Raw genomic sequence first — 13,971 nt, forward strand, 5'->3', positions numbered from 1 at the left:
CAGCTGGAAGCGACCCTCCCTCCTCTTCCTCCTCTCCCTCCTCTTCCTCCTCTCCCTCCTCTTCCTCCTCTCCCCCCCTCAGGAAGGACCTGCTGAGCCCAAACCAGCTCCGCAGCAGCCACTCCAACAACCTCTCTCCACCTTTACCCAAAAGCTCATTCCTCTTTTCAATTCAGCATTTTTTTTTCTTTTTTCTTTTTTATTGAGAACGTGCAAGCGTGTTTGAAACCCAGATTTCCATCCAAAAGAGTAGGAGGCCGAAGTCAGACTTCCCAGACCACAAAGACGCACAGCTCAATCTCTTTCCAGCCAGAGTTTCCATTGTATTCTTCCCAGATGAACTTTAAAAATATATGTGTGTGAATGTGTGAGTGCGCGCGCAAATGCATGTATTTTTTCTTCTTCTTTCTTTTTTTTTTTAAATGAATAGAAAAAAGGCGAGCAAGCGAGCGAGGCTTTTAGGAGGTTAATAAACCGACCTGTTGCCAAGTTGGATATGTGCATGGAAGGGGGGAGTTGAGGGTTTTAATCCCAGCTTTTGATAAATAGAAGACATTCTAGTCATAATAAAACGTGTTTTACACTTGAGGGGGGGAACAAGGGGGAGAAAAAAGGAAAGTTTTGGCCAGGCACTGCAAGCTCCTGAGCCCAAACAATGAGGTTAAGAAACATAACTGTAACGCATTAGTAAATTGACAATGAAATTGCAGTTACTTCACTGGCTCTTTATTAAATAAACACAGCCTGAAATGGACCTGTCTGCCCCGGAGGTATTTGTATAGGGTTCGTATTACTAACTCAACACTGCTGCTAACGCACTCTCAGGCACTGCACACCCTGGAGTGCAAACACATTCCAGAGCAGACCCTGCAAGGTGGGGCCGACCTTGCTTTTCCCCTTGTCACTTTTTCCCTTTCGTTTAGACCCAGGGTTTTATAGCCACTGGCTGCTACCATGACATTTTATCCCCAGTCGCAGCTCCTTTCAGGACCAATTGAGAGAACCACGTGCGTGAATACACGTGCTAAGAGCACGCTCGTGGGCTGGGGCTCTCCCACACCCTGTGCCCCCCTTCCTGCCCCACTCTCACCCCTGGGATATGGTCCTGCACCCCCAGGGCTCCTTCACACCCTGCCCGCAGCTCGTGGCCGCTGCTTGTCCCCAGCTCCCTCAGTTCTCCTGCTCCTGATCCCCAGTCGGCCCTTCCCACCTACCCACAACCCCAGCAAAAAAAAATCACACACCGTGCAACAGCGTGCAGGGCTCAGAGCAAGTCAGTTACCCTTTACCATTTACCCGCAACCAGCAGCATCAGCATGGCCCACTCAGGGGCTGTTCTCCCTCTCCGTTGTGGCACCAACACAACGGGCTTTCAGCGTTTCTCCATTCCTGTCCTCACGTGCATCCATCTCACCCACAGTCCTGATGCCTGCCCCATGGCCTCACCTGCAGCCATGCAACATCAGGGTGCAAGCAGCTGCTGTAACCTACGGGACACTATCGCATTTGGAGAAGCAGCTGCAGTTCACAGGCGAAGTGGAAAGCCCTTTTACAAAGCCTTCACCACTGACAGACACGAGCCCAGCCAAATCCCAATCCCCCTCGCACTGGCAAACTCAGGTAATCCATCCCCGTGCGCAAGCACACGTCGGAGACAACGGGAACTTCTGCATGTTCAGCACCTTGCAGGGCCTTGAACAGCTGCCAATGTCCTCTGGAGATGCGCCAAAGCAGTTCATGAGATGTGAATGATAGAGATTCTCAGCAGCCCATGGGGTCTGTAGCAGGCTGTGCTACTGTTGGCTTGCGTGGCCACGACACGCTTCTCCCTTGTTCTGGGACGTACCTCCTGTGGAGTCGGGTTTTCTCGGCGAGGATTTCTGTTCCTGTCTGCAACTAAAGCGAAAGCTCTCTGCTCTTCTTTCATATGTGACCAGAACAAAAAGAAGCCTTGGGTTAAGTGTTTTCTTGCTCCCACTGTCATCAAAGGCCTTAAGGGAAAAGATTAGACTCTCACCGAGGTAAAAATAGAGAGATAGGGCCTAACGAAGGATGCAGAACAGAGACTTTACCTGTCACTAATTCCATCCAACCAGTCTTCACCTAGACTTGAAATGTCCCCAGCCACTCAAGGCTTGCATTTGCAAACCTTCATGCAGAAGCAAAGTCTGATGTGATGAGAAAGTGCATCGAAACTCAACTTTTCTGGACCAATTATAAACACCTTCTGCACAAACCTGAGCCGTGGAATAAGATCAAGGCCAAGCAGCACATGCTGAGCTGCCCTGGATGTTCCTGCAGCGAGTACTGTCAAACAGATGGAGACAAAGCAGGAAGCAGAGATGCAGCCACTGATGGGAATTTTAGTAATATGGAGGAGATGGACATTCTGGGGATATGGCATACTGGCACAGAAGACAGCAGATGAAAAGGCCACCGTAAAAGCATGGTATAGTAACAGGTGAGGTGGCTTTCCTAAATCTAAGTGCTAAAGGCAAGGTAAGGAGGCTTTGCACTTACAGGTGGGCATTGGGAACATTCGATAGTGACGATTTAGGCTCCTCCTCTTCTTCCCTTCCCCTCATGTGCCAAACTGCATTAAAATCCATCAGGACCAAGCTCACACTGAGTATTTTCTTAGTCATCCTGTTTTTCCATATGAGCAAATGGCGTTGCTGGCACATCCAGCCCTTGGAAGAGCTTACCAGGGCGGGGAGAGGCAGCGAATTCCCCAGTTGTTTGTGATCCCTGCAGCACGACTGGATGCCTCTCCCGCAGAGACAACGTCCCAGCTCCACCGGGGACTGCTCGGAGCGCGCGGGAGCGGAGGTGGAAATCCCTGGCCAGCGGCGTGCAGGAGGTCAGCCCAGCGCTCCGAGGGATTCCGTCTGGCCCTGCAGCTGAATGTGAAATCACGGAGACGTCTCCTGCTTTGCCAAAAGCAGTTTTAATCTTGCAAGGGAGTGAAAGGGAGAGCTTTCCACTGAGTTCTTTCATTCATATGGTCTAGTGGGTTTTTAGCCTTTTTTTTTTTTTTTCCAACCTGTAGAAGCCTCCAAGTTTCCCTCTGGAAATCCCATCCTGAGATGGTTTTCTCTTTGAGTCACCTTTTGCAGACTCCTCGGGTGAAGGCCTCCAGGGGCAGGATTGAAAAGCTCTGCAAATTTAAGTGTGGATGCAAATAGGAAGACGATGCCTCGCTCAGACATTTGGGCTGCATTTGATAGGATTCTCCTGGACCTGAGTCAGCCTGGGCTGTTGTTGGAGGGGAGTCTCTCAGGGAAGATGGCTCTGCCCTACAGTGTTATTTGTTTCCAGAGATACTATTGAAATAAAAATTAAGATAAAGCAGTGTTGTATGTATATCCAAAGACTGTCTAAAGCATACAAAGGGTCCTGTAAGATGCAGCCTCCTACTCCTGTTACCATAGGAATTACCAGAGTCAGGGAGCTGGGGCCAACAATCCCAGTATTTCTCTCTGGAGGCAGGGCATTTGGAGCAACTCTAGCAAGTGGCAGTGGCACAGCAGCATCAGGTTCAGCCTTCTCGTTAGGTTACCTTAACTAAAGCAACATCTGTCACTCGTGAGCCTCCAGAAAGACAGCCTGGGCCAACATTTCATCTTCTACATGCAGCAGCACGGAGCACCAGGTTTATTGTTCATTGCGCAGCTCGCAATGCAGGCAACATGCAGAGCAGATCCATGGGACACGGGGGCTCAGGACCTCTTTAAATGGGTTCCAGCCTCTTCCTAGCTGGGAAAAGTGAAGAGCTCAGCTGTAAGAAACTTGTATCCTTTGTGGACTTACTCTTTTGTGGGTAGGTTATAAGGCAGAGAAATTGTAAGGCACGTTTTGCAGTGAGTAATACTAGCCACTGCTTGGAGTTTCCCTCTTTCCCCATCCATCCAGGTGGTTTTACACGTCCTGTATTCCTCTCTGTGGTTTCTCCCTGCTTTCAGAAAGGCCCCACCTTCCCCTTACCCATTTTCTAGGCATTCACTTGACATCTGGTAGAGAGGGATATAAGCCATTCTGCAATGAAATCTTACCCTGCCTCTTTTTCCAGCCTGCCTGACAGAGAACAAGTCAGCTGTGGGCCTCACCAACAATTTTAAACAAAAACCCACAATCCAGCAGGTCAGGCCATTTTAGCATATGTACCTTTTATTTGTAGCAGACTGTTAATAATTAAGTGATGCCTTTCATACAGACATTTACAATAATTTAACCTTGCCCTTGCTGTGTAATTTATTCTTTGCAGAAGCCAATAAAAATAAAGGCCCCATATTTCGTCTCTCTCTCTCATTCTCCGTACATATATATAAATACATATATATACACATATATCCAGAATAGTGTAATAGGTTTCACATATTGTTCCATAGGTATCATTAAGGTAACAGAGCCAAGTGTCTCAGTTCATATGACTCTCTTTATAGGTGCCTTATAATCCACATAAAATTGAGTTTATGTTTCCTTTCCATCCACTGATTCTAAAACAAGATGAGGAAGGGTTGTCTCTCTCTAGTTTTTCCTTCTTAAGTCCGGTCCTCACTGCGCCAAATTCAAAATTTGCCATCTGTGGCAAACACCTGCCTTTAAAGGACCCAACCAAACTGTAGATCACCTACAACCCTTCTGTTGTCGTGTCTTACCTCTGACAGTGGCAAGTCCTAAAGCCTCCAGGAGAAAGGTTTGAGTAATGCCCACGGAAGACAAGCAGCAAATCGCCTGCCTGGAGAGGAAAATCCTTCCTGAGTTTGTGAGTGAGTCATTACTCCTGTTTCCAAAGCCACAGAAGAGAGGACCCAGCAGGTAAGTGGAATAGGAGCACGGGAAGGGACCAAAACCAGAGATTTATTTCCTCTCCAAAAAAAAAAAAGCAAGAAAAAAAGTGGAGGACAGGGAAGAAAAGGAGCCAAAGCTAGTACTATTGGCTTCACTTCCCCAGAAAGTCCTAAAGAGGCTACGCAGAGAAACAAAAGAAAAATATTTTCCCCTGAAGAAACATTAGCAAAAACACATTTATTAGAGCACAAAAAATTCCATAACACTTAAGAGACCTGATGCTCTGGAAAGCGCAGGGCTGACCGCTGGGTGCGAGCCAGCGAGGCTGCGGGGCCACGGCCAGCACAGCCCTGCTGCTCCAGCGGGGAAGGCTGCAGAGCCTGGGCTGCCCAGCTGCCCATTCCCCCTAAAGCAGGGCAAGAAGCCCAGCCTGGATGATTCGAGCACCGTGGAAAGGGGCCCAGACCTCAGCCAGACTGCTCCTGTGCTCCCAGATAAGGGTCAGCTTTGCTGTCCTTTTCCTGAGGTCCGAGCTGCTCTCAAAAAGCTGCATTAGGTAGTCCATCTTCCTAAATGCAACTGTGACACACTTAACGAAGACATTCGGGCTGCAAAGGAGGAGCTGAGACACATTACAGGCCCCGTGGATCTCCTGCTCCATGTGGTCTGTGGTCTAGAACCTACAGGTCCTACAGGAGACGTGCTTCCCCCGTGCTGCATACCCAGGGCGATGCTGCAGGAAAGTTTCCATTCAATCACAACCACAGCTTTTTTTTTTTTTTCCAGCGTCCTTTAGAGCAGCAGCTCCGCAGGGACACAAGAGCACGTTCATATTGTTATTGTTGTTATTATTCACCAGCGTGGCAGGGGGAGAAAGGGGCAGGGACGACGCGGCTACTGGTCCCTGGTGCATGTTCTCCTCGCGGCGCGCGGCTGTTTGGTCCATATGAGGTGATGGAAAACTTTTCCCCAGCATCAGGTGTTGCTGCTGAGTGTGAGCTGCTCCAGTTACACTCTCGGCAAGTGTTATAAACACACAGGCACAATCTAAATATTTATGGCACATGAAATCTCCCGTCTGCTGTTCCTCAGCAGAAAGAGAAGAGAGGCGGGAGGGTGGGAGGGTGAATTAAGAGGTGATTATTGTGCAGGGCCTGTAAAATCAAAATATGGAATCAAGATGTATTCGGTCCCCAGGAACGGTCACCACGGTGAGGAGCCAGGTGCCAGCTCCCTGATGTCGATGTGAGAGGTTTGCACAGACCGGGGTCAGGCAGCCCGGTCCGTGGCTGGGGGGAAGCACTCAGCCTCCACCGGCTGTAACGCTGCTGTTTTACACCAGATGGAAACACGGCCCTGGTTTCGTGGTCTCCCTTTTCCTCTCAGGCACCTCCTGAGAGACGGATTGCTTTAGCTCGTAAAACCTTTCTGGGGCTGTGAAGGAGGAGTAGAGCAGGCTGGGAAATGATTTCTCTGCCTTCAACAAAAATTGTGATATAACTTTTGTTTTCTTATTCTATGCTCAAATCTCCACGGGGTTTGTTAAATGCTTAAAAATAATAATAAAAAATAATAAAAAGACCCCCAGACAGGGCATGTTCAATGTGTTTCTGGAACAAATAGCCTTTGATACAACCTGTAACGCACTGAGTACCTGAGGGTGATAGGACCATCTTGCCAGAAAGGAGAAGAGATGCTTTAGGAGAAATGCTCCACTTAACAAAGTCTGGGAAGTTACTATCAACAGAAATCCTGTCTGCAATTGTCTCTGGCGATAGCAAATGACATTTCAGAGCAGCAGATATCAGCATCATGGCAAGAATAAAGGATAAGAATACAGGAGCACACATAAAATTGGTTATCTGGGCATCCCACCAAAAATCTCTTCCAGGTCATCACAGAGACCTGATGAAGAGAACAGGTCACAAATACATTTTCGGGACCATAACAGACTACGGTTCCCAAGGACATGTCTGCCCACAGGTGAAGGGCCTGGAGGGCAAGAGCATCATCCTCTCTGATAATGTAAATTCACCCAGGTACTCTCACCCATGACTGGCTTGTGCACACAGCACCCGAGCTCTCAAGGTGCTGCCTAGACTCCTCCTTCAGATTTTGCTCAATTACTAGAAGAAAAAGACAATGCAGAGGGCATCTCCCTCACTGGGGAGTGCTTTTTCTTTACACTGGTGTTAAGACATCAACAGTGTCAGATACAGCATGGGAGGCTCTGACTAAAGGCTTGGGGATGTCCAGCTGGAAATAAAGCAAGACATTCCTCCATGCGCTTGAGCTGCCACTTGCTGTGTTCCAACAGACCCACCAATTTCTACCAAGAAGGGTGACACCACAAAGAGTAACAGTTTTCTAGCTTCTGATGACTTGGGTTTCTGGCTGCCAGAAATCGAGACAGAACCAGCACATGGGAATCTGCATACCGCTCTGTTTTCAAGGGAGCGCATTCAGTTATGGTGGGGCCCCCAAAGTTATTTTTAGATCAGCACAAATAACTGAGCAGAAGGCTTTGACGTTTTTCCTGAACGAGTCCCAGGACCAAATTAAAAAATCAAGGCGTTTTCAGCTCTGAGCAGGAATTTATACAACCTTTCACCTTGATCTGTGCTGGCACTGGTGAGTCCTGAGCGCAGGCTGGAGACAGCTATGGGAGGATCAGCAGGAAGAAACGCACAGGCTGCAGCTGAGATGAGCTGTACCAACTGGGACCTCGTTTCTCCGTCCAAAATACGGGCTCTGCAAAGTTGCTGAGCAGCAACTCTTCACTTCAAGGAAGTCCTTCAGTGCCTCCTCACAGGGCTGACAGCTCGCTGCTGCCAAATTTGAGTAAACAAGCCAATTTCCACGTCCCCCGGAACTGCGAGCACGTCAATAATCACTCAGGAGAAAGCTGAAGTGGAGCCGGGCGCTCCTCGTAACAAAGCCAGGGCACGTTCTAGTTGGCACACCCCGATGGATGTTTACGCTCACACCCACGGAGGCGCCAACCCCAATCTCCTTCCATTGCAATGACAGGCCTGGCTTTGCAGGGCTTCCAAAGGCAGAGCACCTCCTGCCCTGCAGAGGAATTTTACTCCCAGGAGGCTGAGAACGTTTTCCATAGGAATCTTCCCTTGAGAAAAGCACTATTTTTTCACATTTCAAAAAGGCAGAGTGAGACATCATCTACCGCTTACGTTTCCACATCTCTGCCAAAAACTGGAACAAAGGTACTGACTGCAGTGGGATTCTCATGGAGTCACCTTTATCGTCAGTAAGACAACGGGTAGGTTTTGAACAGAATTCCTCATATTATACATTTCCAGGCTTTCCCATAAGAGTGTCTCCTGTGGCTCTCTAGAATCAACTGGGGGAAACAAAGTGCTTTCCTCTAGAGATGGCTCAGCTGACTGCACAGCCAAAGGTAAAGCTACTGTGGACATCAAGAAGCCTCCACGCTACCCAGTGACTGAGCTCAGATCTCAAAAAAGCCAAAAATCTCCGGCTCAAACTAATAGACATATCTGCCAACAACTTCTTTTAATTTTTTGGAACTACTCTATAGATCATTTCATTGCCAAGAAAAAGAAGAGATATTTACGATGGTGACTGAAAAGCCTTGAAATTCCAAGTCAGATCCTCAGTGGTGTAAACTGGAGCTGCTCCAGTGAGTCCAGGGGACACTGCCAATTTACACAGGTTGAACTGGCTCTCTAGTGATACCTGCCTGGCTCTCCGGCTCCCATGGACAATTAGAGATAGCTCATTGAGGTATTACATGAATACCTGCCTCTCTTTCCTCTTGACTCATCCCAGTGGGAAAAAAAAATACAAGAACACAAATGCAGAAGTAGAAATCAGACATTTGCTCCTACCTTGAATTTAGAGATAATGTAAAGATGGGAACGGAAAGCTGGATGGACAGATGATGCCTGCTGATACAGCCTGAGGTAGTTTTCTTGACAGTACTGGCTCTGTCCTGTAAACCAAGGAAAAAAAAAAAATCATCTTTCGTTTGTAATAGGGTTGCAAGAATTAAAAACATGTAGGAAAGGGAGGTGTTTCAATACCAAAGCAACAGGAGCATGGGGGAGTTCTAGAGATATAGAAAACATGTGCTTAACATTCAGCAGGTGCTTAGGTTTATATAAAGTGCAGCTCAATGAATTTCCTTATTTTCCTGTCCTGGGGTTCCTCATGAACAAAGTTTCCCCAGATGGGTCTTATTCAGAATCGGGGCCTTATTTAACATCAGGGAGGTTCTTTTGATCTGTCAGTCTCCTGGTTTTCATTATGACTGAGACATCTTTTCTGGAAGGTTGAGGAAATGTGTATTAAATAATGGTCTTTATTCTTAGTTAGTTTCTGGAATAGAAAAAAAAATACAGTCAACAGAAAATACAGATGAATTATGACAGCATGCAACCGAGGAACTTCCTGAAGGTGTGCACCCAACAAATACCAGACACTATTGGCAAACACACATATGAATAACTACTCCTGGCAATAATCTCCATTGTCTTCAACCAGTCCCACTGGCAAAGTGACTCCCACGACTGAGAGCACTGCAAGACTGGGCCCCGTGTACTCCACATTTAAAAAAAAATTGAAATTTTTTAAAAATTAAATGCATCTGAACCTTTAAAAATGTAAACCGGTTGTAACCTCCTGGCATCCTGCGAGTTTAAGGGGAGTTTTGTCCACACAAGGAACGATCCCTTTGTTAGATCAGAACATGCTGAATTTAATCTCAGAATGATTTTTTATGGCCAAGACATAACCCACCCTTGAAAAGAAAGAGAGTTTATAATGGAAAGGCTGACACAATCTGAATTATGGAGCTATAAATGACAGCACTCTAATCATTTGATTAAAGTGACCAGTCACTTCTAACAAAGGGGTGCTTGATCCAAAGCTGTTGTAGCAGGTGGAAGGATCCTCCATTGTCATCAAAGGTCTTTGGATCAGGCCCAGCTTGTTCGTGTATTTCACTGATTTTACATTCATTTCAATCCCTATTCAGCTAGATATTTAAACACGTGCTAAATATTTATTGTTTGTGCAACCTGGAACTAATCTCAGATTTCAAATTAGGCCTGAGTGTAAGTAACTACTTTGCCAACTGGTGCTCAGATGGGCTGGTTTAAAGAGGCTCTTTCTTGAATTTGATACCATATTTTAGTAACCTTTTTGGTGTTACCCTGATTGCTTTAATGCAGTTGTCATCTTTTGTTAAAGCACATCCTGACAATGCAGTGCAGTGATTTTAACCGTGTGGATTTAAAAAAAAAAAAAAAAAAAAAGAGAACAAAAACTCTGCAGTTATTTGGGGTTTCGTTTTCATTTTTTTTTCATGTTTAGGGAAGAAGAAAAGACACAAAAAAATAGAGAGAAAATTGAAGGTTGAAAATTATTGGGTTTCAGGAAAAAATATTTTTGGCAATGAAATCAGCAAAAGAAGTAGGGGTTTTGAGTACTGAAGCTCACCAACTAAGCCAGGGAATAAAACTGAACCGAGCTCTGAAACTTTACCTTCCTTTAATTATAGAGGTGACATTTCAGACATTTAGTCTGATTTTTTTTTGCATCTGCATATTGAAAACACCCTTTTAAAAATACTTAAAAAAAAAAGCTGCTACAGAACATTTATTTAGTGAAAAGTAAATCTTATAAAAATTCAATTGCAAAGTAGTTAAGGTATTTGAATTTTTTTTTTAAAGAAAAGAATCCCAAGAAAGAAAGTATTTGATGGCTAATAATCTCATTTCAATATAATAGGACCTTTCTTTTGCAAAGAGCAAGACAGGTTAAAAGATATAATTATGACTTTGCAAACTCTCCCAAGTGCTACGAGATCATCTGACAGTTCTGATCCCGGGCTCAGCTCTCAAAGGGGAAAAGTCTTTGTCTAGTTAGAGAGTTAAAGAGACAGGATCCCTATTCCACCCTCTGCCTACATTGCAATTTAACTGTCAAAAAAATCCAAGCCGCAAAATTGTCTTATTCCAACACAGCACAAGAAAAGAGAGAGAGGTTTGAAACTGACCTGTCAAAAGCACCCTGTTTAAAAATGTATAATATATTTTAAATAATTTTTTTTTTTTCCGGAGGTACTTAAAGGTTAAAGATGTGCCAAAGAAGTAGGATGGATTTTTTTCCCCCTTCACTAAAGCTTTTTAAAACAATTAAAAAAAAAAAATCGTTTCAAAATTAGGGATCATCAGCGTAAAAAATCCCCTGAAGATCAAAAGGAACACATTAGAATCACATTAATTCTGATTAAAAAAAAAAAAAAAAGAGAGAATAAATCCTCTTTTTCAATGGAAAGAGAAACTTTGAGGACATTTAAATAGTGTTTTCATTGTCAGCATTTACAAGAAGGTGGAGCAGAGTGTCTGGGAGAGATGAGGACCAAGGCAAGCACTGAGCTACTCGGAAAGACACGGGCTGCTGCTGACAGACCGTCCTCGATATCCCCGGGGCTCTTTAAAGCTTTGCTTTTTTTAAGGTTTCAAAATAGTGAAAGGAGGAGGGGAAAATATTTTTTCCCCCAGTAACCAAACAAAAGAAGCCATTTCTTAAGGGCAGTTTCCAAGGAGCCACAAACAAATAATTCCCAATCGTGTTTTTTTTTTTTTTTTTTTTTAAACCGAATATAGATGGCAAACAGGCAGCTGGACGTGACCAAAGGCTCCCGCGCCGTGCCACCCGTTCGGTGTCCGGCGGTGCCACGGGCACGCGGTGCTGCGCCCAGCCGGGCCCTATCAGCCCCACTGCGGCATTCGGCCCCTTGCTCAGCACCGCCATGGCAGGGGTGTTAACCACCTCAGGGGGTGTTAGCGAAGGCAGGGGGAGCTTTGGGGCTGCAGAAATGCCGGCCTGGGTCTGCAGGCCATTACCTGGGTCCGTAGGTGTGTGCGCTACCCATTTCTCTCAGAGCGGGCAACACATTCCGCTAATCAGGGGCCAGATTTCCCTGTTATTCCTCCCACTGCAAGTCAGGAGCAAGCCCTTCGTTAATGAGGAGACAATTTCTAGGAGACAACAGCCTCCCCACCTCACAGAGGTTCACCCACCTCCGTCGAGGCCCAGCAAACACTGCAGCAAACAGGCGCAACTGCGAGGGCTCCACAGCCAGCAGCCCCTTCGTAGCCTGCATTTGCTGCAGGGCCTTAGGCCGGCCTCCAAGGAGTCGGTCGGGTTTTCCTCCCTCCTAATCAGCAAATTGTAACCTGCTCCTTCCCATATGCGGCTTGAGTAATGGTCCTGCCGTATGTCTGGCAGGGGCACAGGCCAAGCTTTCACATACGTGATTGCATGCACCCGGCGGGAACGGAGAGCTGAGGGAAAGGCAGAGCCGGGGAAGAGATTTGTAGCTTTTGGACAAAGGGGCTGCAAAATAACATCCCTCCCTGTCCCTCTTTGGCATTTTGGACCTTCTCCACAAACAGATCTCTTCAAAACTGGCCTCTCTAGGATGCTTGGGTCCCAAACCCAACAAGAAAAAAATGGAAATTTGCTTTGGGCTCTGCACCTGGTCCTTCTAACCCCAGGCTAACACAGAGGGGTAGCGACCTGTCTCGTCCTCAAGGTCACGAGCTGAAATCTTTCTAGGACTGAGATCCAAAGGGCACACAGCTACCTCAAGTAGCTCCCGGAGACGAACCCGCAGAAAGAGATGAAAGTAGTCCAAAGTGTCCTGTAGTCCAACAGTCCCTGTAGGACTGGGCAGGACACAGAGCCTGGCCTTCTTGGAGACGTCAGCCTCCTGGTCCTGGGCTTAATTCCCCTCTCTGGAAGGGTGCAGCCCCCACATGAGTTGAACTCCAGGCTGGGAGACCAAGACGTGGCCTTTTCGGTGCCCCTCTGGAGCTGGGTGGGAATTTCCCTTAGGGAGCATCTGTTTTTACTGGCCTGGGAGAGCAGCACTGGGCATCCAGGCTCCATTTACTGGGGTTTGGAGTATGGAAGGTGGGGGAGCCATAGGGAGCTCAGAGCCCCTCCCCAGATTCTCTCTGTTAATCATCTTTTGAGCTGCTCTTTTCTGATGGAAAAAATCAAACCCAGTATTTTCCTTTCAATTTCTGTTTGTTTACTGATAATTTTGGCATTTTCTACTCCTACGGAAATTGCAGCTCTCCAAACTGCTTCTGCGGTTGGTTACTTCTCTGGTCAGGATGTCCTCACTGCACTGCATGTCTCACACATACAGACCAGAAAACAGCAGAAATGCTATGAAAAATGTAGGGGAAGGTGCTTTATCCAAAACTTTGTGGTAGTGGAAGCCTGGCAGCTGAGTGTTGTTGCAAAAGGAGTGACAAAAGTTTATCCAAACCACAAAATTAAATATACCTTGGAATTGTCGTTATCCTTGTTTTACAGATGATGGAGGAAACTGGGAACAAGCAGGTAAGTGACTGACCTGAGATCACTCTGGCAGCCAGAAGCAGAGATCACCTAAATCACAATACAAAGCCTTCCCTGCCAAGAAGCAGTGCTCACAGACAGACCTGCATCGCCTGCATGAGGGCTGTGCAGCTGGGCTGATGCCATAGACCTTAAAGTGCTTTGAAACATATTTATTTAGATTTATGCAAACACCAGGGCCATAGACTCCAAGCATCCTTGGCATACCCAATAAATACACCCTAAATGGTACCAGTACAATCCAAGATAGCATGGGACCAGCGAGGCAAGTGGCATAAAAATATCAGCCTATCCTCACTGCTCCCCCTGTCAAATTTTCTCCCTTTCCAGCCCTCTTCAACCTGTCATTTCCAGGTGGCTGGTGAAACGGATGAGGTTAACAACATCACTGAATATCACCATCAGACACAGGGAACTTTGGAACAGGGTAATGCAGCAGTTGTGTATCGGTGCTTATCCTCAATATTTTAACATATATAAAACTCTGGAAAATCATGGTGTGACCATTATTAAAACATAATTTTTAAAAAAAATGGGGTGGGGAACCTTGCTAAAGCATCTTTGCAAATTGATTTTAAGATTTGCATACATCCTGCTGCAGTAGCCTGCATTAGAAAAATGTGTCAATGCAGTCCAGTGTTTCCATAGGACCTGCAGGGTGACCAGGCTTTAAGTATTACTCACTGAAAATTAAAGCCAAACTGGACTCCTGCCTTAGGAAACTCGCCAGATTTCTGCTCTTAAAGGAATGATAAGCCT

At 46.3% G+C, this 13,971-nt stretch overlaps 1 long non-coding RNA gene across 1 annotated transcript; it reads right to left on the bottom strand.

Annotated features, from left to right (window-relative positions):
* Window positions 1-1,665: 1,665 nt before the first annotated feature.
* Window positions 1,666-8,890, bottom strand: LOC310887153. Its single transcript, XR_014575671.1, has 4 exons — window positions 8,856-8,890; window positions 8,661-8,764; window positions 4,659-4,738; window positions 1,666-3,756 (listed from the first exon to the last, which is right to left on the bottom strand). It is a non-coding gene; the product is annotated as an uncharacterized lncRNA (long non-coding RNA).
* Window positions 8,891-13,971: the final 5,081 nt, after the last annotated feature.

This window comes from Anser anser (genome assembly GCF_964211835.1).
Source record: "Anser anser genome assembly, chromosome: 27".
Taxonomy (NCBI): Eukaryota; Metazoa; Chordata; class Aves; order Anseriformes; family Anatidae; genus Anser; species Anser anser.